Source organism: Hermetia illucens, chromosome 2, assembly GCF_905115235.1.
Source record: "Hermetia illucens chromosome 2, iHerIll2.2.curated.20191125, whole genome shotgun sequence".
NCBI classification, from domain to species: Eukaryota; Metazoa; Arthropoda; class Insecta; order Diptera; family Stratiomyidae; genus Hermetia; species Hermetia illucens.
This window is the reverse complement of record NC_051850.1, coordinates 43534380-43560436: the sequence shown is the minus strand read 5'-3', so window position 1 is coordinate 43560436 and position 26057 is coordinate 43534380. Positions and strand designations below refer to the sequence as shown.

Sequence of the window (26057 nt, the reverse complement as noted above, 5' to 3'; positions counted from 1 at the left end):
GGTTAATGCCCTACGTGTGCTCTGTAGCACATGCATAATGCAGGAACATCTTCTTTCCTGGTTTTCTATTGTAATCCTCAACTAACCCAGACTTTCTAGTTTAAATTCTTCACTATATGGAGAGGATTCAAAATAATCTTCAGACTAGCCTGAATGACTTTCATTTGCATAGAATCTAAGTTGTCTAGTTCTTTAGATACAGCTCCTACCTAGGCCGATTATGTGAGCACTTATGAGACATGACTGCTCCGATTTACCCTTAATTTATTTACCTCTATTTTTGTCCCAGCACTAAGTACTGTAATTTCATGTATGCCAACATTAAATAATTGCCTTAAAGAGGTACTTATACGAACGTATTTAAACATTTAGGTCAACGATAAAAGCGGATCTAGTTTGCGACTTCGACGAGAAGATATTTGCATATAACTTTGTGAAGGAAGTTCTGGTTAGTTTCTGTATGACCTCAATTGTTTAGGGATGGAAATGAGTGTGTACCATGACGAAAAAAAGTGACACTGAGGAGGGCCTCTACGCAGAATCAAAAATCGGTAAATTTTATAGCCACCACAGCTTTCCAGAGCGTGGCGAACTGACTTCCAGATCCCTAACTCTTCCAACAAATAATTACCAATCCACCTAATCTTCCCCAAATTACTTTTCTCTGTTCCATGCTGGATTACACGGTTCCGGGACATCCTAAAAATATACATCTCATTTGATGTGAATACAAATTGTAGAAGGGATTATTTTTAACTACCAGAGTTAATGACTGTAAACTTCCTGCATGCAAAATGGTTTTGATTTCAACAAAAAGGACACTTCAAGGGTACGGGCGACTTCCCGTCAGTGGCAGGGAATCACAATTAAGGATGAAAGCTGATAGTGGCTAATTTCACTACCAGAAGTTTGTCTCAGAACTGACGGAAGGGTGAGTGCTAAAGTTTGAAGAGACAAATGTTCTGCAAGCTGATGTGCTTGTGCTATTCGGAGTCAACACTCACTTGTACGCAAACTCATACTTGATATCAATGATATCAAAATAATTCGATCAATCTTCGCTGAAAGGGTTCGTTATTATGTTTCTGGCGGAGACATGATGAATATGATGAGTTTTAAATTTCATTGCGCTCTCAATTAAGGTCTTTCGATTTGAGTTCGTTAAAAGTTGGGAGGAGGAAAGTTAGGCTTTAGGGTAGGGACAAAGGTAAATTTGAGGGCGAGGATTTTATGTGCACAGGCACGGAATGTTTTTGTTGATAGATGAGGTAAAATTGGATCCATCTTTATTGAGTGCAAGGTTATTTTATATTAAAATCGATTAACTGGTGACACAAGGTATCTTCTCAATTTCTGATTTCTTACCGCAATTGCATTAGATACAAAGATGAGGGCTATTAACATTTGCTCAGTTTCATTTTAAAGCGAGTTAAGAGCAAGGAAACTTTATTATTAATAACTTGGATACTCTTAGGTATCGTTCGCATCTGAATTGTTGGAAATGTAGGGGACTGAGGCATTTATATGGAATGCGGCACGTGGCAGGGGTTACAATGTAGGTGTAGTCGTTATTTGATGTTGGTTATTTTAACTGTCTCATTAAGAATTGACGCAAATTTTTCTTGTTAAGCAGAAAAGATAGATAATCTGGCATTATATGTCTTCTATTGCAGCATCTAATTGGCCAACTGGATTCGTAGAGGCAATTAGTTTCGGCTCAAGCAAATTTGGAACGAAATGGCTAAGTCACACGCGTTTTTCAAGAAGAGCCAGTATTTTGCTATTTTGCTGTTTCACGGAAGATACAAGTATGTAGCAACGTACCACGTCAGACTGTTGACCACAACAGCGCTTTAGATCCTGGTATGAATTGTTTTGCGTTCTTCATTCAAAAAGACTCTTGAAATATTCAACCACTTTAAAATGATCACGCTACGGATGAACATAACTGCCCTGGGCGAAGGTAAATATTCGGAGATTTGTCGAAGTTCTTGGGATACGTAGATATGCGTTGAAAGATACTTCGGGGGGTCGAGTGCCTGCAAGTGAAGCTGCCGTAAATTTAGTTATGAATCGACGTCCTTATCCCTTGCGGGGTTTCTATGCTCAGGAAGGAAACCAGTTCTAATCGGCTTCTATTTGCTATTCAATACGGAAATCGTTGAGATATGGAAGGGGAGGTTATGGGATCCTTCGTTTGGTACACCATCGAAGTGACTGAGAGGAGACATGCATCAGAATAACAGAATAAAAAGTTCGATTTTGGCTGCAGCTAGTTGACGAAGTGGATGGAGATTCATTGGGACTTAGACATAAATTGAACACACGAAAAATTGCGACTTTGCAGAAAACCTATGCACTTAATGCGGAAATGATGAACAGCATCGTAAGAGCATTGGTCCAGGTGCATTTCGTTGGGGTTGATGTCAATTGCGTGGAAGACATACTCACTGCCTTCCCTGTTTTCTTGCGCGTAGAATGTTGTGAAGGTGAATACTCGGAGATTTGTCAAAGCTCTTGAGATACGAAGAGATGCGTTGGAAGATACTTCACGGGTCGAGTGGCTGCAGGTGAAGCTGTCGTAAATTCAGTTATGAACCGATGTCCTTATCACCTGCGTGACACACCTTTTATATATTAATGGCACACGGAAATTCTTAAGGGAAGTGGATGTCATGGGTTCCTTTGTTTGGTACACCGTTCAAGTGACTAGGTGGACACATGCATTAGAATGACGGCAAGAAAAGTTATATTTTCCCAGCAGCTACCTGGATGGAGATCCATTGGAGCTTAGTTATAAATTGATCATAAAATCGGGACTGTTCTAAAACCTATTCACATAATGCTGTACTGATGGACAGCATCGTAAGAGCATTAGTCCATGTGCATTCTGTTGGGATTGATGTCAATTGCGTGGAAGACAGGGAGTATTTCACTATCAAAGAGCTTGAAAAGGCGGTATTCTCTATGAAGAGCCCTGGTTCCTTTTTAAACCAGGGCCCGATGCTATCAAGGCAAAGGAAAGTTAAGAAAGATAAAGTGGTGTTTTGCCATCGGCCGGTCCTATTGCAAAATTTATTCAGCCGGTATCAAATGGAGGCTTTTTTTTCTGCCTGCCGCTGGGAGGTGGCACAGCTCGTACTGATTAGCAGAGGCAGAGAGACATTGAGCTGCTGCCTGTATATCGAACACTCTGTATGCTTGACACAGCTGAGAAAGCGTTCGAAAAACTGATTAGTATTAAATTGGCCGAAGCGACACGGGCTGCCGACGATTTATGCCGGAAGCAGAAGCACCATGGAGTTCCACCGCTATCATGGAAGTTGTGAATGCGTTGCGTCGAGTTGAGACGTATAGCCGTCGATCTTTGCATTTAGTCCAACTTGTAATTTCTTAGCACGGGAAGATCTGCAGGACATACTAGCACATTATTCTCTCACACTCGCATTGGGCTTCCTTTTGAGGGATTTTCTGAGAGATTGTTTTTCGCTGAATGAAATGTTGGAGGGCCAATGGAAAATAAAGATCACGTCGGTGGTAGCTCAGGGATTCGTCTTAGGGCCCAATATCTGGAACGTTTCGCGTCTGATTGGTTGACTGCGATTTTGCTTCTGAAAAGTAGAATGGGATTCATAAGCAACTCTGTACAACACAGGGGAGTTTTCTCCGGACCATTGACAAATGGAGCCGCATTGCACATCACCTTTGGATTCTTCTTCTTCCGAAGAAGTGAGGTCGCCCGGCGGAAGGACCGGATAATAGAGGATGCTTTGAATTAAGAATTTCCCTCCTTTCTATTGATGAAACCAATTTCCTGACTCGAAGGTTTACTAAAGTGGGAGAAGGCGAGGGCAAGTCCGAAACAAGCTGTCGAACAGTTTTGTGATAACGGGGAGGCATTAAGCTGGTATTTCGACGATTTATCGTCTTGTGAGCCCAACACTCAGTGTGTCAACGGATGCATCCACCTTAACCCTAAAAAGGATCGTAGTTCGGTTTTTTTGTTGTTTTTCAACATTGTTCCTAAAGGATCCTCGTTCTTCGTCGAGAATCAAAACTAGATCGGCCTTATTATGGTCAGCAATATGGTTGGTTCTAATTATATGCTCCGACATTAGTTTCATCCAATCAATCACTAAAATTCCTACTGCTTTCTTCTCTTGAGTATATTTATAATGAGAGTGGAAGTTTGCCCGTTAGTCATACTCCATCGTTGAGTTTTGATGGAAAATTTTGCAGATGATGTTATAGCTTTTGATTCACGAGATATTTCTCGGCATCTTACACAGCTGCAGAGATTACAGTTAAAAAGTTATGAAGAATATACTGCTTGTAATTCGTTGTTGAGAGTGAAGGGTCCTTATTCGATGTGAGTATTGTTTTTGTCTCGTAAAAGAATGCTCCATTGGCCAACCATTTGTTTGAGGCTTCGAAGTTGTTTTTTGATAACGAAAACTTTTTTTACTTGTCCTCCGTAAATACATAGTACTCTACTCTATCATACTATTTCCGTCAATTAGCGATATTTGTCTGCTAATTCGTGGACTACGAGAGAAATTCAGAGTCATCGTGGCCAAGGTAACAAAATGTAACTTGCACAGAAAACTACTCAAGCATCATTGAACTCAACAAGTTATCGCAAAATTTCAGAAAAAGCGGCCCATCTAGTTTTAATAATGCCCTCCAGATATGCATGCTTCACGAGGCGTGGAAATGTCCAGAGAAATCAGACGCAAGGAAGCGGAATCTTCGGCGGAAGGTGAGGTAACCACGGTGAGACCCCGACTGGACACAGCTGAATCAAGAAGCATAAGACCAACACATTGGTGGCAATGTTTTGTTCTGCTCCGCACTATGTTTTACGTTCACGCTTCCTGGGGAATTAGAATCGATGTCGAGCGGTCTCTCCTAGAGGAATATGACCAGTAAGTTATAGCTTCATTTCTGACCGGCAGCGTGGAAGTTCCCTTCAAGGATGGCAAAATGTCATTGACAATTTATCATCCTCCGAGAATCCTTGCGAAAAAAATGTTGGAACCTGGAACGGAGCTAAAATTTAATAATCAAGGATTTTGCGATACGCATCTTCATTTAGAGTACACTGATAAGGCTGCTTTAAGTTGGGTCTAGTACGTAATCACAACTGTGACTTTTAGCGGTCGCCTAGGTTCACAATTGTCAATATCTAGCTCTGCAGGTCGGAACATGTTGGATGGTGAAATACCTCGCCCTCGAAGGAAGGCAAAGCGAAGAGAACCTGAACATTGTAAGCATTGGATATTAAATATATCAGGAAACAATAGAGCAAAATATTTCTTTTGATAGTCCTCGACTCATATAAAATCGATCAAATTGTAACATCTTCGGTGGGCTTCTTCAGAAGGGAACTGCGCGCGGAAGATAATGCATACAGTGACGGAACCCCCGTATAGGGTATGTGTTAGCCAAAAGACTGCAGGGTAAATCCTACCTGTTAGTAACTTCTTCTACACCTTCAAAGGAACAAGCGGAAGAAAGGGAGGCCAGAGACGTGAACGGACCTGGTTTGATGTCAGTTTGTGGAATCAGATCTGTGCCACCCAAATTGCGAATCAGAAAAGGTTCTGCGTTAAGAAATGAGACCCTTTGTGGATGAGGACATGGGTGCTGCTGTTTCTTCAAATGCGGACATTCACAAAGAAATCAACCATGAGCGGACCGAGTCTTTGACGGTACGATGTGAGGCAAATCGAACATGGCATACTGTTCTATTACATATTAGACTAAGCTTATGTCGAAAAACTTTGATCAAATTAACCAGCAGCCTGTTAAAGCCCCCTCTTATCTGCTGGCAGCGAGTTTGATAAAGATGTAAGACTACGCCTATATTTTCATGTTGTAAGTGTCCGGATGGCTCAAGTGTCGACTCGGCTGTGAATGAGTACCTGAGTCAAATTAGGGAAATAATCTCGGGCGAGCGCAATGCTGACCACATTGCCTCCTACAGTGCAACATGGTGCTGTAGTGTACTGTGACGGTCTTGAATGAAGTGCACTAACACATATCCAATTTGATTGTTGCGCCAACGATTATTATTATGATATTATTAAGGGTCGTGTAAAGTTGGCTAAGATCTTCTTCAATGAGAGATTTTCAAGACCGAAAGCCTGCGCCCTGATGTCAAAATTGTTAGAAACAATCATCCTAAGACAGTTTTGTTCCCATGACCTAGTTGCGGTCAAGTTACAGTACCGGGTTAATAGTAAGAGGAGAAACGTTATGGTTACCTCAGCTTACTTACCCTGTGATCCTTTGTGTCCTCCGTCGATTCACGAACTGTGGGCAGAGTCATGTGGCCTTAATAGCAGTAAATGCAATCCTAGAGGAGAGAAGTTGTTTGATTTTATCACTTCAGTTGGTCTGATGACGTGAGCACAAAGGCCAAGAAGAAGTGAAGTAATTGACCGTACAATCTGCACTTCAAAGATTTTAGAGTTGATTAGAGACTAGCGGGTGCTACACGAAGTCCCAGTACCAGACGACCGGTATTAGAATTCAATCTGACTATTGCAGCCGAATAGACTATAGCACAAAGGCGGAATCTTTGGAAAATAAATTGAACAAAGTTCAATGAATTTCTTGGGATCCTTAGGCGAATAAGGACTAATTTGGCGCTAGAGGATCAATTGCGGACTCTGAACTGTATACTTTTTGAGTGCTTTGAACTTGAGGTAAAAGCCGTAAACCGGTTCTCTGGTAGAAGCGAGAACTGCATAAATCAACAGGACGACCTCTGAACCTTGCTTGTAAAAATAATTAGAAAGCTCGTCCTCCTCCTCAAATTGAGACTTCTTTAGAACATACTATGAAGAACTAGAAGCCGAAAGAGACTTTTCAAGGCTGTGCAGAGTTTTTAAAAGAGATAAGTCGGCCAAGTTGAACTTTTAAAAGAAAACTAAATGGAACTTTCATGAACTCCAGAGATGAAGCAGTACGGACTCTCTAAGAAGTGGGAGGGAAAGAGTTGCCGATTTGCACAAACTTTTCAACACGAAAGTACTACAAGGGGAATTGGGAGACTGCGAGAGCGATTGTTATGAATGAAAAAATGGGAGCTGTCCTTTGAACACTTCAGAGCTTCTGGTAGAAATAGCATCTATTCAGCGATGGTAAAGGTAGATATAGAGAACTTAGAGCGATTGCTTAGAAATATTTTTCGAGGATGTCTTGCTTCAGGCTACGTGTCTATCCTTTGGAGATTAAGGTGGTCTTCATACCGAAGTCTGGGTAAGAACGCAAAGAACTGCAGATAGGTCATCATCATTCTCACTGAAATGATCAGTTTCCTATATTTTGTTCTTTCTGATGGACGACAAACTGAAGGAATATTGGTCATGTATGGTAGGTCAATGACTGAAAGGCTGATGAATATTTAAAATTTTAAATAAAATTTGTCAGTCTGGTTGGACCGATGACAGTGCAGCTTTTACAATTCTGCTAGTTGGCTTCAAAATGGTTCTGATATTTAAATATATACGACAAAAACTATACTCTTTTGCCGTATTGTTTATACTAAAAACGTCAGTCTATCAGTTGTTCATCAGCTAATGTTTGGTGGATTGATTTATGGCAAACTGATGAAAAACTGACCTTGTAGGGTAGGCCTTATGGACAAAAAATAGTGTAGCAGGTAATATAAGGGGAACATTGAGATGTGGTAAACTTTGTGATAAGTATCACAAACTTGTTAACTTTACAAAATATAAATGAGCGCTCAGTTGCGTCTCGGGGAAAAATCAAGGAACTTCTCGAAAATCAAGAACTAAAAAAAATGGAGGACTAAAAATTAGCCCATGGCTGATAATAGAGACGTCAATATAATTAGATGGACTTTGGAATTGCATTTGATCCTGTATAGTTTGCACTTCGAGTCCGGAGTTTCTCTCTATAACCCTAGTTGCCAATCTATCCTAAAATTTCCAACAGAGCTAGTGAAATGTAAGGACACAAAGCAATCAAGACGATGAACATGAGCTAAGGTCCCATAGAGACTCAAAAGTAAGCTTATAAAGACGTAACAATACTAGAAGAGATAACTCCAGCCTACCTTCTCCGAGTTGATGTCATTGATGGTGGTGGGTTAAGGACAGAAAACCTCCATCGCATATCTCAGCGTGGTGGTAAAGCTGGACTTTGTCAACGGATCTGTTGCTAAGCATACTCGGCATACGCATGGCAAAAGCTATCTTCCTCTCTGGTTGGAAAGTCGCAATGCTTGTATCCTCTCAGTATTGGATCAATCTTCAGATACAAGGTCGTATGACTTGTATTTAAAGTGTCGTAGTTTTTCTAGTAGGGATTGTCTAGGTATTTGTAATTAAAAAACCGACCTACCTGGACAAAATTAACGAAGTTTAAAGAAAAAATAAGGTCATGGGGAATTCACAAAAATCACACAAGCTTAAATCAAGTCCATATTACATAGAGTGCAAAAACGAATATTAAAGATTCGAAGCGGTAGAGGCGCGACACCAGAACCGCAGAGATAAAATTTAAAGTTATGAATGAATGACTCGACGAAAATTCGAGGTGAAAACTAACTAACTTTTCCACTTCTGACTCATCAGTAGTGTTTTTGGCAAGCAAAGTTATATGCGCGATTCTGTTTCGATCCTCAAATTTTGCACTTGAATTGCGAATCATTGTCTAGCTAGGAGGTCAAAGGGTAGTATAGGTCCCGGGGCGAAACGTGGATTGGTACCCACGATGGAGCATAAAACCTGGGAAATGCCTGCTGAACCAACACCAACAGCTCTGCTACCAAACCCTATCTCCACCTCCACGTGGTGACCGCTGGGAGCTCTTTCTTGACGAAAAGCTGCACACGGAGAAGGATGAAGGCGAGTCTCCCGCGCCTAAAAACGGGACAAATTGTACCAACTGGTCCTCCAGGTTGGGGGTTGGGTAGGGCTGACAACCCTACACGGAAAACAACTTCTTACGAAGCCACAACAGGAGCCTCGGATAGGACGGATAAGCAGCTAGCCGATACCCTGTCCCAATATAGGGCTGATATAACACCGTTGCAAGAGATGCGATGGACAGGGACCGGTTTCCTGGAGAAGAGCCACTACACCATATATTATAGCGGTCATCCAGTAAACCATGTGCTCGGAGTAGGTTTCTTAGTCAGCCAAAAAATGAAACCTGCTGTTATCGGCTTTGAAAACATAAGCGAACGGCTATGCATTCTGCGCTTGCGAGGCAAGTTTAGAAATATAAGCCTCATAAACGTTCACGCCCCTACAGAGGAGACTGCGAGGCAGTAGAACGAACCCTCGAAGCCTGTCCCAGATATGATCTCAAAATCATACTTGGGTATTTTAACAGCCAAGTAGGGAAGGAGCCCGTATTCAGGCGATACGTTGGCTCCCATAGCTTACACGAAAAAACAAATGATAACGGACTGCGGACTATTCAATTAGCAGGGTCACACGAAATGGTTGTTGGAGGTACCTGGTTTGCGCGGAAAGCGGTCCACAAACATACGTGGGCCTCTCCAGATGGGACCACTTTCAACCAAATTGACCACGTGTTGATCAAACGCCGCCACCTCTCACCCTTGATGAATGTCAGAACATATAGGGGGGCCAATATAGACTCGGATCACTATCTCGTTGGCATGGTGCTCCGAGCTCGAATAACAATACCACCTAGAATCCCCTCTGACAATCAGGTGAGAGGGAACACTGAAGCCATCCACAACACAACCCTCCGCGACACCTATAAGAGGGAAATGGATGCCGCAATAACTGCAGTCAACAGAGGACCTGGAGATGAAGCATCAACAAATGATCTTCACAACCACCTGAAGAACGTTATCATGGATACGGCCACAAATATACTTGGCCCCAGCCGCAAAAGGAGTCGGAACGGCTGGTTTGACGATGAATGTAAGCTAGCAACGGAACGGAAGAATGCCGCATACCGAGTAATGTTGCATTCTCAAAGAACGCGGGCACGCGCAGAGACTTATCACGAACTCCGACGAGCGGAGAAGCGACTTCACAGACGGAAAAAGGAAGCCTGGGAGAACCAACAAGTCTGTGAACTAGAAAAGTACAGGGAGCAACCGCACCAGGCGCGCAAGTTTTACCAACAAGTCAGCAGGATGAAGCCTCATACACCTCGATGCTCATCCTGCCGAGACAAAGAGGGAAATCTGATCTCCGACAGAATGGGCATATTAGAGCGATGGGTTGAGTACTTTGATGAGCTGCTGAACAACCAGAATATCGGCGAGTTGGAGGTCCCGCCAACTGAAGACGACGGACAAATACTGCCACCACCAAGTTTAGTAGAAACAGTCCGTGCAATTCATTGGCTAAAAAATCATAAGTCGCCAGGAGCGGATGGAATTACAGCCGAATTGGTTAAATATGAAGGCGACCAGTTACACCAAGTGGTTCATCAACTTGTGCTCAAGGTATGGGACAGCGAATCAATGCCTGACGATTGGCAACGAGGCATAATCTGTCTCATACATAAAAAGGGAGATATCACACAGTGCAGCAATTATAGAGGTATCACGTTGCTGAGTACCATCTATAAGATATTCTCCACTATCTTGCTAGGCTGCATAGCCTCATACGCCCAGAACATCATTGGCCCATACCAAAGAGGCTTCACTCCAGGCAAATCAGCAACAGATCAGATTTTCTCTCTGCGGCAGGCGATGGAAAAACTGTTGGAATATGGACAACAGTTGCACCATCTATTCATCGACTTTAAAGCCGCCTATGATAGCATAGCCAGGGTAAAACTGTACACGGCTATGAGAGAATTCGGTATCCCGACGAAATTAATAAGACTGACTAGGCAAACCCTGACCAATGTGCGAGGCCAGATAAAAGCAGCACGATCACTCTCAAGACCATTCAACATCAACAACGGTCTGCGAGAAGGGGATGCGCTATCATGCGTCCTCTTTAACCTGGCCCTCGAGAAAGTGATCCGTGATGCCGAGGTAAATGCAAGAGGTACGATCCTCTTCAAGTCCACCCAACTACTGGCCTATGCTGACGATATCGACATCAAGGGAAGAACCACCCGAGACGTACAAACTGCCTTCATCCAGATCGAGCAGGCGGCGCGAGATCTTGGGCTGTACATCAATGAATGCAAGACAAAATATATGGTGGCAACGTCAGCACCGAAGACGAATCAACCAACAACATCAAACTGCACTGGTCAAACACAAACACGAAGAAGAATAAAGATAGGAGAATACAACTTTGAGACCGTTGACAATTTCTCCTATCTAGGGTCGAAAATCACAACCGATGACAACTACGATGATGAAATCCGCGCACGGTTGTTGTCAGCCAACAGAGCCTATTTCAGCTTACAAAAACTGTTCCGCTCGAAACGTCTCATCATAGGGTCAAAGCTCTTACTGTACAAGACTTTGATCTTGCCAGTCCTCATGTATTCCTCGGAAACTTGGGTTCTTAGCAAGAAAAATTGCGAACTCTTGGCCGCGTTCGAGAGAAGAATTCTCCGAAGAATTGTTGGCCCCCTACATGAGGATGGACGATTCCGTAGCCTACACAATAACGAAATCTATGAGCGATACCATGACGTCCGGTTGTGGATAAAATCCGGCTTAATAGGTTACGGTGGGCGGGTCACTTAATCCGTATGGATGAAGATGATCCCACCCGGAAAGTCTATAAGGGCAATATCTATGGTAGAAAAAGAAGACGAGGCAGACCCTGCCTAAGATGGAGCGATGGCGTGGGTCAGGACGCCAGACAGCTTTTAGGGATATCGAATTGGTGGACCTCGGCGCAAAACCGGGATGTCTGGAGTTCCTTATTAAGGCAGGCCTAGACCGGATACCGGTTGTTGCGCCGTTGATGATGATGTCTAGCTTCGCAGCCATTTTGAAGTACTTTAGGTTCAGTCATTCCTTTGACTTAATCAAATTTAAAAGTGGAATCAGTTGCAAAATATATAAAAAAACAAATTTTACATATCCCTTTGTCCATATATAGTGCATTTCTTGTTCTTAAAAATAGAATGTAATAATTACCTGGCATCCTATCAAATTTCGCTTTGTGTCTTTGAAGAGAATCGATGGATAGACAGACTTTCATTAGATCCAATTTAGCAGGGTTTCGTCCTTCAGAAAATCCCAGAAACCACATTCCTCTTCTTTTTCCATGAAATATTATCAGAATAAGTCAGAATGGACTTAGTGACCCCATTTGTTCGGAGGAAGAATGGTAGGTTATGGCTCAATCAGGAATAACCTGACAAACAAATTTTCAATTCAGTAATCGATTGGGGGAATCATTTTCAATTCGAAATTGCATATTGATTCACTTAATCAACCAAGCAGCCAACTTTTATTTTCGGATGAATGAACGATGGGCAGAAAACATGTCCAAAGTGCCATTTTCAATTTTCATAGTTCTGTTGCATAACCATCCCATCTCCATGAAAGGATATGTACATACGTATATATCCCAAATGACATTTTGTATGGCCGCTTTTACATCAACCAATGGCTCAAATTCGTACATTTGTCGATGTTCCAACTTTTAAATTACCAAGGAGTCATTCCGTCGCCTAAATGGCCTTCACATGTCCTTGATGGCCGGTGTGCGAACATGTATGGTATGTATGCATGGTATTGATTTTCATGTATGAACATAGGTTGCGCTAAATTACAGGACATTGTTTGCCTGGTGATGGTATCGCACCAAGTTATTTATGTTTCGCGAAATTTCTTCTTCAGTGAAATTTGAATCGACTGGGTCTGCATATAATTTTGGAAGGTTTTATTGGATAGAGTCAAAGGTGGGAAGGAGGCTTGTTTCTGATGTAACCAACAATTCTTAAAATTATTTACATTAATGTCCTTTTATTTTTCTGAATTTAATGGGTAATGAATGTTTTTTAAAGCATGTACCTGTATGCAAGTGCACATAAACTCGAAAGGTGGTTTTCCATTTTTACAGCTTTGGGTAATCGAATTTTTAAATATATCAATTTCCACTGTACATGAAAGAGGGCGAAACCTATTACTAGAGAGGGTTAATAAATTGAATTTAAGGATGACGACGTTAAGGTTTTTGTGTTTAATATTATAATGATATTTGCTTCAAGCGGACAGGCGAATTACGTAAAAGCAGACGGAAACCGGAATTTGAATCTTGAACGGAAACCATAGAAAGATTTCTATCAGGAATTCCAGAGGGTTAGATATTTATAAGGTGTATAAAAGATAATAGGGTTCCTGATGTTTTTGGTTGTGACCTTTGAAAGGAAAAGGCTAAACTTTTGCGTAAAAGCCGGAAATAAAGGAGAAAGTTTTAGATACATATGAACTGAAAGGTAAAAATTTGATAAAGGCAATTTTTAATCTGGACTCCTTTGATTCGAAAATAGTAACTGTATCTGACAGGGCAATTACGAGCCCAATTTTTACAGAAATTCAACACCAGACCATGGAATACCATGGGATACAATGGAATAAAAGAAATCAAATTGACGTGTAGACATTGGTAAGGGGCGAGGATATTTCAAAATATCTACGAAATATGAACCAAAAAGTTCTGTAAATAATCGTTCATGGTTGTAAAGTCAGCACTTCCTAAAAAAAAGTTCGGAATTGGGTCGAAACAAAACAACTTTTAAATCAGAAAAAGTACAATTTAGTAAACTCCCATTTCGCATAGGTGTGTGCGTACTAGCCAGGACTTAGTGACGCTTCAGAAGCCTCCAGTTCAGCACCTTTCATCATTTTCACCTATTTCAATTATGTATAGCTCCAGATTAAACGAAATTCAATAAACCGTTGGAAAAATTCTCAAGAAACTGTAGGCAGAGTTCAGCAATTTAACTTACGATAATTTCATTATTAATATTTCGATTTCCAGTAGACATCGATTTCAGTTTTGACATCGAAGCAATGTGAGAAGTGGAGGTAGGTGCAAATAGGCCACTTAAATTAAGATATATATATATACATGTGGATATATATATGTATACATACATGTGGATGCCATTTACCCCTTGGTGAGGTATAGTGCGTTAACCCCAACTATGCGTCATCGTCAGCTGCCCCACGACTTTCCGAGACGCTCGCACTCGTCCTCTACTGTTCTGCGCCAAGTGTCCTTGGGACGACCCACCCGTCGGCCATCTTGGGAGAACGGACTCCACTGTATGGCGTAGCCAGCAATGCAATTGTCGCTTCTCTATAATTTCACAAGAGATAATTTGGCATTGCTCTAGTCAGGGAAGTCGAATATGCTGCAAAAGGCAATGATTTCAGAAGTGTTTACCACATCACGGATGGGTTTCCACGTTGGCGTAAATCTTTTGATAGCCCTGTGAAGGACGTGAACAATTTTTCTTCGGCCATGAGAAGACCTTGACGAGGTGGAAGGGATGCTTCACCACGGCTTTTAGCCGGATCACATTTGCCTCTTGTGGTCAACATAACATGCGAGTATGGATTGTTTCTCCAAGCATAAGAGAAATCATTTCAGCCATCAATGCACTCAAACGAAGTAAGGTCGCTGGCTTGACGGTCTCCCCATAGAGTTATTTGTCGCAGCACCTGTAGTTACTGCAGATCTGCTACTCCCACTCGTATGGAAATCTTGGGAATCCGAGACCTTTTCCACAGAAAGGAAGAAGATCTTCAAGATGCCAAAGAAAGGCACCCGTTTTGAGAGGGGTATCTACACGCTCCCTGCTGCCATAAAGATAATAGCTAAAATAATACTGCACCGCATCAAAGAACATCTCGAAAGTTTTATCGATGGAATCAAAACCCTAAAGATCATTTTGCAACAGTGCGCGGAGATCAGATCTTTGCTTCACCTGCTCTTCATAGATTTTGAGAAAGCTTTCGATGTCGTGAACATGGAATGTTTCTGGCATGCTCTACGCAGGAGGGGTATTCCAGAGAAACTGACAGCTATTATCAGAGCAGCATATAATGACGCGAAATGTTGTAAATTTATGGGGATTTATGTCCCAACTTGAAGTACAAATTTTGGTAACAATGTAAATCACAATATAAAGCATCATGTTAGTAAGTTTCGTTGTCGGTTGTGTGGTTAAAACCACACAGTTCAACTTGCACCTTCTTATGTGCCGTGTAGGCTATCGAATCGTCAACCAAGGCAACCAACGACCTTTCCGGAGATTTATTGAACTCAAACAAATTAATTAATTCGCCCGGTAAATACTCGAAAAAAATGTAGGCGCAGTCATTGTCCCTTGCTGCAATCTATTCAGACCATGAAATTCCCTATTAGTAGTGAGATTTCCATCTGTGATGGCAAAGCATTTGCCTTACAGCATGCCACATATCATCGCTACGAGGGGATTGGTAAACTCGAGCCTGAAGATCATACGGGCATCCAACCATACGGTATCAGCGTTCTTCATGTCTATAAGGCAAGAACTTATGCGCGCATCACTGTTAATCCGCCAACAAATATCAGACGTTACCTTCGTTATTGTGATTTGTGATTTTAGGCAGCAAACTGATTGGGCGGTAGCTCTTAAGGGTTGGGAATGTCATCTATACCAGATGATCTCTTATTGTATACCCGTCTAAATATGGAGGTTAATTCTCCGCAAGAGACAAACCAATCAGGGAGATTATCACTCGACATGGGATCAGCCTGCATCGCAGGACTGAACTAGAGCACTGTAGTGTCGCATTGGCCCTAAGGCCGACTCAAAGTAAGCTCGAAGTTATGGTAAGAACATTATCCATCACAATGTAATTGCCTTGCGCATCAGCAACTACACTATTAGTTTTTATACCTCAGTCAATAAGGTGTTGTATTTCGCTATTACCGACTTTGATTCTTGGCACAGTTATTTTGGGAATAATGTATTTGTCTTTGTAAACATGGCATCTAAATCGATTGGTGAAATACCCTTTAATTTCTCCCGCCATTGGGAGTTCACTCCATTTATGTAGTATTGCTGGATAAGATCCCGCGTGATTTTAAGGAGTGATTTCAACTCAACCAATATGGGATGATGATAGTCTCCATATCTCCGAAAGATTTTGTTGACGTGAGTAAGCAGAAGGCTTTTCGCTTTTTTGAGCCATTTTATGGCTGGATTTTCATATCCTTCCATATTATTGCGAGGTTTAATCTTAGGAATGACTTGTTCAATTGTATCCAACGTTAAGTTCTCCAGTTTGAGAAGACGTTGAAGTATTCGCTCGTTGTTCAAGTTCCTGTCACCTGGCGCATTCCTCTCGATATCCCCGAATAAACCTCTCTTGGAATTTCTTCCATTCAAGCTCAGCCTGTGGACGCCGTTGTCCATTGGCAGAAGCCGAATTCTTCGTCCATCAAACAGAACCTCAATAAGAATAGGATTATGGTCGCCATCGTAAGGAAGAGTCTGTAGATTCCGTTGAGGGTTCCTAAAATTAAGTTCAGGCGCACGTCAACAATGCACAAATCCAGATAGGAATTTGCCCTGGTCCAGGTTGGACTATCTGACCCGTATAATTCGCATTTACACTCAGTCTGGTATTGCACTATCCAAAATTTGAGGAATACCCGTCCGGGATTGTTTGTAGCGTTTAGCCCCGAGTCGCCGGCTATAATATAATAATTCTACAGCCTGTTCAGTTCGAGTATCGTAAATGGAGAATGAAATTCCTCCTTGAACCTGGTTCGATTGTTTTCCACTGCATAGGCTGATAGTCGTTCCCCACGAATTCAAAATCCTTCAATGTTACCGAATGCGTTGGACTTGGGTGGGTTTCTGAAATCAAGACAATGTTAGGCTTTTGAATGGAAGGATATCCGCTCTTCGGTGTATTCATACGATGGAATTTGCATTAACCGCGATGATCCGTGGACCATCCAGGAGTGCCGTTGTGATTACAGACCATGCTGTTTACGTAAATAATCTGTTATACTGTTTGCCTTTGTGTTATGAACGTTTAGCGCACACTGCATGTTTTCACATGTTTAGTGCCACTTGCATCTTATTGGGGCTCCCCCTTATGAGACTACTTCTGCAAACAGGATCCTCGGGACAATTGATGCCGAAGGGACGGTACCGTTCAACACCGTTGATACCTTCGTCCTTTGGGCCGATCTCGGGGCCTGCTACCTTGTTACCTTAATATTGCGTTATGCAGGGCATGCACGGTACGAAACCAGATGCCCTCCATTTCCGCATTTGAAACAGGAGGATGTTTCCTTGTCCTCTGCTTCAGTTTACCGCCGAGTGACCATAGCGCTGGCATCTCCGGCACTGTACAATTTCGCCGTTCAGCAGGTGTTCGAAACGAATTACCAAGCAGATAGCTTCCCCGGCTCTCCGGGCTTATTTGCATGAGGAAGTGCGGTAGAATTCGTTTTTCCCAAAAGGGATCTCCTCACTGAGAGGAACTTGACCTCAGTTGGCGTCTCCCGGAGCATTTTGAACACCTCATCGGGCTCTTTCTCCGCATCCAAACCTTTCAGAACGAAGGTTTGCACATTCTCTCCCTTTGGTGTGTAGGTGAAGTAAGGAGCCTTCATTCGCTCGAGGACCTCCCTTGCTTTCTTGTAATCTGCTATTTGTTTACATTTGATTTAGACTCTCTCGAGCCACGTATTGTGGGTGGGAGATAGGCAACGGAGGTAATGAGCCCAAAACTTTAGGGCAAGGTTATTGAATGTTAAAATTATCCCTTCCTCTAAATGAAGTGGGCTTTTTTATGTAGAGGATAACGTGTACCCTGACTTTTCTGGGTGTTTTCCAATTGACCTCAGCAGTGAATACTTATAATAAACAAAATTATGTGTCATTATTTTTTTCCAGATAAAGCCACAAACTTTTTTCAAGTATTTCGTAGCAACTTTAAAAAAACTCAACTCATAAAAATTTTAAAAGGCAACTTGGTAATAGTTCTTCTTCCATACCTGCGTCCACTAAATATAATTAGTCACGTGTATTTCACATTTCTTTCTAAAATATCCGCTAAAAATAACTTTCAATCATTGCCCCCAAGTATGTAAGTGCTCGTTTTTCCTGGGACAGCTTCCACATGTTTTTTGCCTAAATAAAAACTGCCGATATCATTGTTATTTGTAAACAAAACACAGTACACGGACAAAGCGCACGCGGTAGCCACTTCGAATTAAAAAGCGAAAAAATCACCGAAATTTCCAAAGGAATTTCTTTAGCACGTAAAATAGAGCAAAACTGATTGTTTAAAAATAGAAATCTCGAAATAAAATTAATACCTTTTGGTAAATATCTGAAAATTTATTTTCTAAGTGAATCATCCCATCTATCGTCATCACCATCATCATCATCATCACCTCAATCATTTACGGCAGACATGAAAGCATATTTTCCGTTCATTAGATTTTGCAGACAGTTTTCAATAATTGTGAAAGAACAGTATGAATTGCTTTGAATTGGCCGCAAAAGATTTCCATTACTCTATAATGGAAAATTATCTTCTGTACGAATTTTACTATGCAGTACTGTATCTGCATTCCTGCTGGTCATCATATATTCACCCACCACTCAAAAATAATATTTTACACCTTTTCCGAAAAGAAAAGTCAGGGACAGGATGGAATTGCTTTCAGAGAAGCAAAAGATTTAAATTACATTCTTTTTCCTGTGTTTATTTTGAAATTTTTTATGGCGATCTTAAAAATTTTGAATGGACTGATAATATGGAAAGAAAGAAATATTTAAGAGGAACAGCATATGTGGTCCATCTAGATGAGCGAGAGTTTTTAAGTCGTTAAAATCTTAAGAAAGGAGTTTGTCAAAATACGGAACAGATACATTTATCCTCGATTTTAATTGAGTTTTTTTAAATGAAGATGTTTATTAATTGCTCTACAATTGTGAAACAAAGAATATGCGTAATTCTGTTGTTTTACAAGATTCTTTATTTTTAGGTGCTTTGTTGCCACTGCATAAGGCGTAATAATATGTTCTACATTATTGATGAAAAGATAAGTAACGAGGGAAATATGGTTCTTTGCTTAAGACAAGAAGCGAATATCATAAGAAGGACAAAAGTTCAATTCAAAATTGTCCTAGAAGGAGTGAGGAAGTATATAAATAGCTTATTCTGTATTCTGACAAACCCTTCTGTAGTAGAAGAAGGGAGAAAAGCAAATCTAATAAAAACGTAGCAGCCTCTGGGCAAAGGGTCTTCGGGCAAAAAGCTTTCGGGCAAACCACCTCCAGGCAACCACCTCTGGGCAAACCGCTTTCGGACAACCCGCCTCCCAGTAAAGCACAACCTCAGGGTTGTGCCATTGTTGAAGGGGAAAGGATCGTCTGTGGCATCTGCGGCTAAAAACAAACCAAAGCAGCAGCGATCTTTTGATGATCCAAACTCTTCGGCTCAAATGACTGCAAAGAAGGTTTGGCCAGTAACCGCCAAGTCTTCATTCAAGGCTATCGAAGCCGATGTATGGGTCTTGTATGACGACATCAATCCTTCCGGTGCAGTGCAAGTAGCTTTGGAGGAAATTCCTTGCAAAGGATTATATTACGCTTTGAGTCGGTGGGTGTATACTGTAAAATGTCGCGGATAAACTTTGCCGACGAAAGCACGAACGAGTGGCTCGGATAGTATTGCTCCTTCTTCCTTCCTGTGTAGGAGGGTGCGCGACTGAACCTGAAGAGGGTTGCGAGCTACCAACAGGACACCTTTAAACGATAGTGGTTTCTCTGGCTTCCACAAGAGAAGTGTAATAGTGCTTAAGTCCTGGAACAACTTTGAGTCTAAAATAATGTCAACATCTCCATCTGGATGCAATTAGGCAGGTAAGCAGGAGAAAGAGCCGATAGGCTGGGAAGTTTTCTCACTATCGGGGCTCCTGAACCGGCTATTACGAAGGCTCGGGAACAAAAGAGCTCCTGTGTCTACTACACACTTGGGACAGTCACAGTACAAGTGTCGGCTCCTAAAACCATCGACGGGGACTAGCAGTCCTCGGCATCTTCATTTGAATCATAGGCGAGGTGCCATATTTCCCAAATAAATTTACAGCATCGTAAAGCAGCGTCTACAATTACCAGTCGTCGGATCAACAGCTGCAAGACATTTATATACCTCATACAAGAACAATGGGTTGTTGGTGGGGAACTTAGGGGCTTAAACTTCTGACATGCTAACTTGTTGTATGCCAATGGAAGTGATAGACCCCGCTCCTACATGGTAGTTTTAAAAGACCTCCAAGCTATCTTGATTAACGACCTGGCGACACCACACCAATCAAATTGACTATAAGAAGCCAACAGGGAGATAAGGAGATTCTATGGTGCCCTGCTTATTTCCCTTAAGACGTGGAACATTCATCAGAGTTAACCAATATGCCAAAAGTAAAGGCATGCAATAATAACAGGATGTGATGTTAAAGCCTATAAAATATGCTATGGAAGTTTCAACATCAACGCGAGAAGATTGAGATTACTGGAGTATCTATCTGGTAGGAACCGAATTGCAGACCCTCAGTTTGGATAATGAACTCACTTTCTTTCACGTGGTCAGGTAAGAGGTCATCGACATCACGGTGGCGTCCCTTGACATTGCGGCTCTTGTCGGCGAGTGGACGATATTATGCTCTCGGATCACAGGCATATTGATTTCATAATGGGCATAGATCCACCTTCACCCACTCCATTTCGGAAATGGACTCGTTCCATAGATACAAGTCTGCGGGTCCGGAAGGCATTATTCCTGTTCTAGTAATAGAAAGAATGGATGCCGTGGGTCTACACATTCGGGTCTTGGCAAATCCACAGAGACAGCACTCCATGAACTAACGGCAAAAATTGAAAAAGCGATGTCCTATAAAGAATACGCATTGAAGGCATTCAGGGACATCTAAGATGCCTTCAATTATCACTCATTTATGGCGATTTGTAACAGGCAAAACAACATGGAATCGATCCGTTGTTAATCAGTTAGATCCTTCACATGCTAGAGTGGAGAAAGATGCACATATTGTTCGGACAGAAGTCAGAGTGTCTTAGGGGTTGCCCGCAGGGAGGTCTTCTCTCTTCTCTGTTATGGACATCTTGCTATGGCTCCTGAAGGACACAAAGGTCTTCACACATTTGTGGACGATCTATCCGTAATAATTATCGGCAAGTTGGTGGGTATAGTATGTGACCGCCTGAATTCAACACTGCATGTAATCCACAGTTGGTGTCTCCACAATAGACTCACGGTGAACGCTGGGACAAACTGAACTTTGTTAACAGAAGTTCGGTTGCCTAAGTATTACTGGAGCAATGAACAATGTCCGGATTGCTTAACTAGTTAGAGCGCTAGGCTATCGTAGTAGATGGTCGCGGTTCAAATCTCACTGGGGCCAGAGGGATTTGTAATCGTGATTGGATGTCGGGTACCAATCGACCCAGCTGTGAGTACCTGACTCAAATCAGGGTAATAATCTCGGGCGAGCGCAGTGCTGACCAAATTGCCTCCTCCAGTGTACTGTAGTGCGCCGTTGTGGTCTTAAATGAAGTGCTCTGACTTCAAGACCTAATATGGATTGTTGCGCCAACGATTATTATTATTAGGGAATAGTACGCCGACTGCGGCATTCAAAGCTATTCTAAATTTACCCCCCAATCCGTTTGGAGGTGAAAAGGAAAGCAGCCAACGATGCTTCTAGGCTAGATACTATTGGCGCGTGGAAAGCCGGCCAATCATATGATCGTGCGACCATCTAGAAATTTCTTGGCAAACGTCAGGTGGCTCTGATGTCCAGTGATGATATGGTTTATCTTTGAAAAGGCATACTCCATCGTAATCACTCATAGAGAAGAACGGTCGACAGATGGCCACGAGTCTTTTGGGATTACAAACTTAATAATCTGTATCGACGGATCAGTCATGAAAAACGGATCGGGTGCAAGGGTGTTTTCGGGAAATCCGATAATGGAACTGGCTCGATCTCTCGGAAAAATGAGGACCATATTCCAGGCGGATTGGCATTTCATTGACAGCAGAAGAATGTTTGCGACAAAAATGGAGGGGTCGCACCATTCGAATCTACTCCGACAGTTGGGCAGCATTATCAACATTAAACTGCAACGATATGTTAAGCCAGTTGGTGTGAAGTTGTCATCAGGTGCTGCTGGAACTTGGCCGACTGAATGAAATATTCCTGAGGTAGGTGGCAGGACACTCAAACATCGCTGGTAATGAGGAGGCTGTCAAACTGGTATGCCAAGGTTCTGGATCTAGAATGGTGGGGCCAGAACGAGCTTCGTGCATCCGGCTGTTTACTGCCAAGTCCACTCTGAGGTGGGAAATTATAAAGATTCATGCAACCAAATGGAGAAATTTGATCTTCTGCCGGCAGGCGAAAAGAGAGAGTGGCATTTTTGTTGACCCTTAAGAATGGAACATGAAAACTCTAGTAGGGCTTTTAACAAGGCACTGCTCCTTAAACTACCACATGCAAAAAATTTGAGTGGTGGCCTCGACCATATGCATAATGGGCTGAGTTAGAAGTATGCTCATCTGCCTAGATCTATTTAGTTGCTACTCACACTGCTGGGTAAAATAAATCGAAAGATGGATTACCTGATCAACAGCGCGAGGATTGTTTTCCTGTCGAGGGTAGCGTGGCTGCGCTAGGATGAACTTCTTTCCCAACAAACTCGACCAACTTAACTTAACTTATTTTTGAACTAAACATGACGTTGCGAGAAATGGTGATCCAAGGTGAATCAGGAAGGTTTCAAGCCCGGAAACCAAATGTGTCAAAATCATTGTAGTCAGTACCGGTCAAACAAATACCAGGAAAGCATCATTTGTGGAGAATGAAAACCATAGGAGAACTGACATCCATTGGAGTCTTTCTCAATAATAAGTAACAGAAAGCTTTCAATATTCTACAAAGATGGCATTGCATAAATTAAAAAGTTACTGAAAGAAATTATAATGAAACTTCACCAGAACCAATGAAATTGCATGTCGGTTAATCTGATGGTCTTCCTCAGTGAGGGAACATCGATGTTACGGTAATACAGGTTTCCCGAATTGGAGATTTGACTGTAAAACGGCTTCAATGCAGAGAGTATAATTTATTCTATACCGTAAAATGTATTGACCCGGATGGTTCCGAAACCTGTATTCTAACTATGATCTCGCTTAGGTTCTAGCAAAGTAACTCCATATTTTTCCTCAATTTACCGGACTTTTGTCCGATTGGAAAGGACAGAAGAGCAACATTCCTTTACTTTCATCATCATATCCATATATGCCAACCTCTGGGCTAGCTCAGAGAACGGGGTCGGTTTTGACTTATAAGCATCTACGGGCCACATACCTCCTGCTTGCTAAGTTCAGATCACACATATTAAACTTTCCCTAATGCTAGCTTTCCGATTATAAACGATCTGCAGATTATAGTATTGGTAATGGAAGTAGAGTAGTAGTACGATATATAAGGACTATTTGAAGATAAACAAGAAGGCCTCAGGATTGCGAAGAGAAAGTCATAGTTGAACTACGTAAAATATTATTTCTTTTAATATTCAGATTCATAAATATTCTTGTAAATTAACATTGGAACCCACCTTTTCTGAAAAAATCTGAGGTGTCGCGGGCGGAATCTTCCGGTGAGACCTTGACGCTTTCTCTACAAGGGAGGAGCTGGTTGGTAAAAGGCAAAAAGCAACTAATCAATAATAGCTTCTCAGCATATAAGTTTCCTGGTCTAGGCGTTTATTCGTGATTGGTATAGATTTGTCTGAATGGGTATAGGTTGCAGGTATGGGTACGCAGCTAGAATCCGGGGTTTTGCTTTTGGAGTTTTTAATCCGAGAATAGACAGATATGGTCATGAAATTGTGAATGATTTTAAACGAATTAGACTCACAACCTTTGGTTCCAAACCCTAGAGCACGTCATAGATAACCATTTAAGGCTAATAATGGAAAGATCTTTTGTTTCTAATTCTCAGCAGGCTGCAGCTGGTACAAAAGAAAATGACAAAACCAAGATCAACATACACAACTTTCAATAGTCGAAATTTTTAGGAGTTCACCTACTGAAAAAGTGGAAAGGCCTACTGTCCCAACTGGTAGTGGAAAATCGCAGCTTAGAGGCTAAGCGTCCTGGCGGCCGAAAAGGAAAAACGCCATCTAATTACAGTTCGGAAAAGGGGTCATGAGAAAAGAAGGCAAACTCCAAACTGCGTGACACAACTTTATCGGAAAAAAAGGGAGACAAACTCCCGAACAGACGGGAATGCATCTCTCCGAAGAGGATGGACCTCATTCCAAAGACAAAGGTAGCCGAAGAAACGGCTACTTAAGAAATGCGCGGTGGTCTTATAGAAAATGACGGCTGCTACAATCGTCCAGTGAAACATCTCGATGGATGTCAAAAATAGTACAACGAAAATGGAAGAACTGCTGAACCTTATTGCACATCAACGAAACTCTTGGAAAACAGCCGATGAGGAGCTGAAGAAAAAACACAAAAGGGGAACAAACAATCGACAAAAGAAGACGAGGAGAAGACAGCATGGATTTGCCGATAAGAACGCAGCAAGAAGGATTCCACGAGAGGATAATCAAACGGACCAAGCAGGAGAAAAGTCAACAACAACAACAACCTAAGTTGGATAGTAACGGCCAGAGACCATTCTCTTTAAGCCAAACCAAGGGAGATAGTTCGCAGAAGCTCTTCAAAAAGTTTTCGACAAGCGCAAAGCAGAAGACACTTGGGACTGCGGACCAAAAGCGGCGATATGCTTGTTGTGCTTGAGTTGAAAGCGGATAAGAAAAGTAGCCCTGGGAGACATTCCAGGGCATGATAGGTACAAAAGCAGTGATTTCACCACTAGAACCCAAGTGCACGCTTGAATTAAGTGATATAGAAGGGATTTGCAAGGGGCAAGACAGAAACGTTTGTGTTACAAGTGTGGTGAACCCGGGCACAAAGCGAAGACTTGTGAGTCGGCAAAATGCTGTGTCCTCTGCAGAAAATCACAAGCCAAGCACCACGATCCACATGATATGATATGTCTGGCACTGCTGGAGTGCTGGAGTGCTGGAGAGATTCGGTTAACTTACATGCACGGGACCATCGTGAAAGGGGCTTCATTTGGGTTTATCGTGCGGAAGTGACGTTTTTCAGCTTTTACCTCGCATCGAACGAATATATGTTCGCTTTTTGGAATAGGCTCGCTGCCTTGGAGGGCGAGATTAGAAACACGGAAGGGATTTTTCTGGTCGGAGGAGATTTTAACGTCAGAACCCCTGAGTGGGGCATGCCACAAGCAGATTCTCGAGACACACAGATTCTGGAGATGGCTGCCAGGACAGGACTTACTATATTGTCCTAAACATCGCACTCCGATATTCCGACTCCCTGGTTGCAAGGACACTATCCTTGACATAATCTTTGCTACGGAGCTCTTAGTGTCAGTGGTCCATCGATAGAAGATACGAGAAGATTTCACGGCCACCCCTCCGAGTGGAATATTGCAAAAATTGACTTCGGAAAGTTTGTCGAAACTTTCTCAAGAGTCCCACGACAAGGCGAAAATACTCAGGCGCAGGCAGAAGAACTGTGACTAAATCGCCAGTAAATCCAACAGTGAGCCTTGTCATAGTAGCTTGTAATGCATCGCTCCTGAAAGGAAACTGATTCCCAGGAAATTACCTGTGTACTTGCAGGAGGAACTGCCTCCGACTTGAGCGGATTGCTCAGGGTGCAAAAGGTCAAGACGATCCGCAGAATATAAGAGAGGAAAAGGAACTCCGCCAAGAAAGCAATAGACAGAAGGCACGCTGCTGACAGGTGTTAATCAACGACGTCAACAGAGAGCCATGGGTCCTCCTCCTACGTTAGTTATCAAAAAACTCGATGGCCATCGGTAAGGTGCCCCCTTTTTTTCTATCCACTATATCTGAGCTGACGCTGTCAATGAGGAAGTGAGTACCGAGGAATGCCAACTTTCCAGGAGGAAAGGAATTAAAGGAGGCGGTCTTGTCGATGGACGTTTTTCCCTTCCGCTGAA

The 26057-nt window shown here is 42.2% G+C and overlaps 1 protein-coding gene across 5 annotated transcripts in view; it reads right to left on the bottom strand.

Moving 5' to 3' along the window:
* LOC119648103 (F-box/LRR-repeat protein 16) overlaps positions 1-26057 on the bottom strand; it is a 98547-nt gene that overhangs the window by 30364 nt on the left and 42126 nt on the right. The window lies entirely within an intron of this gene.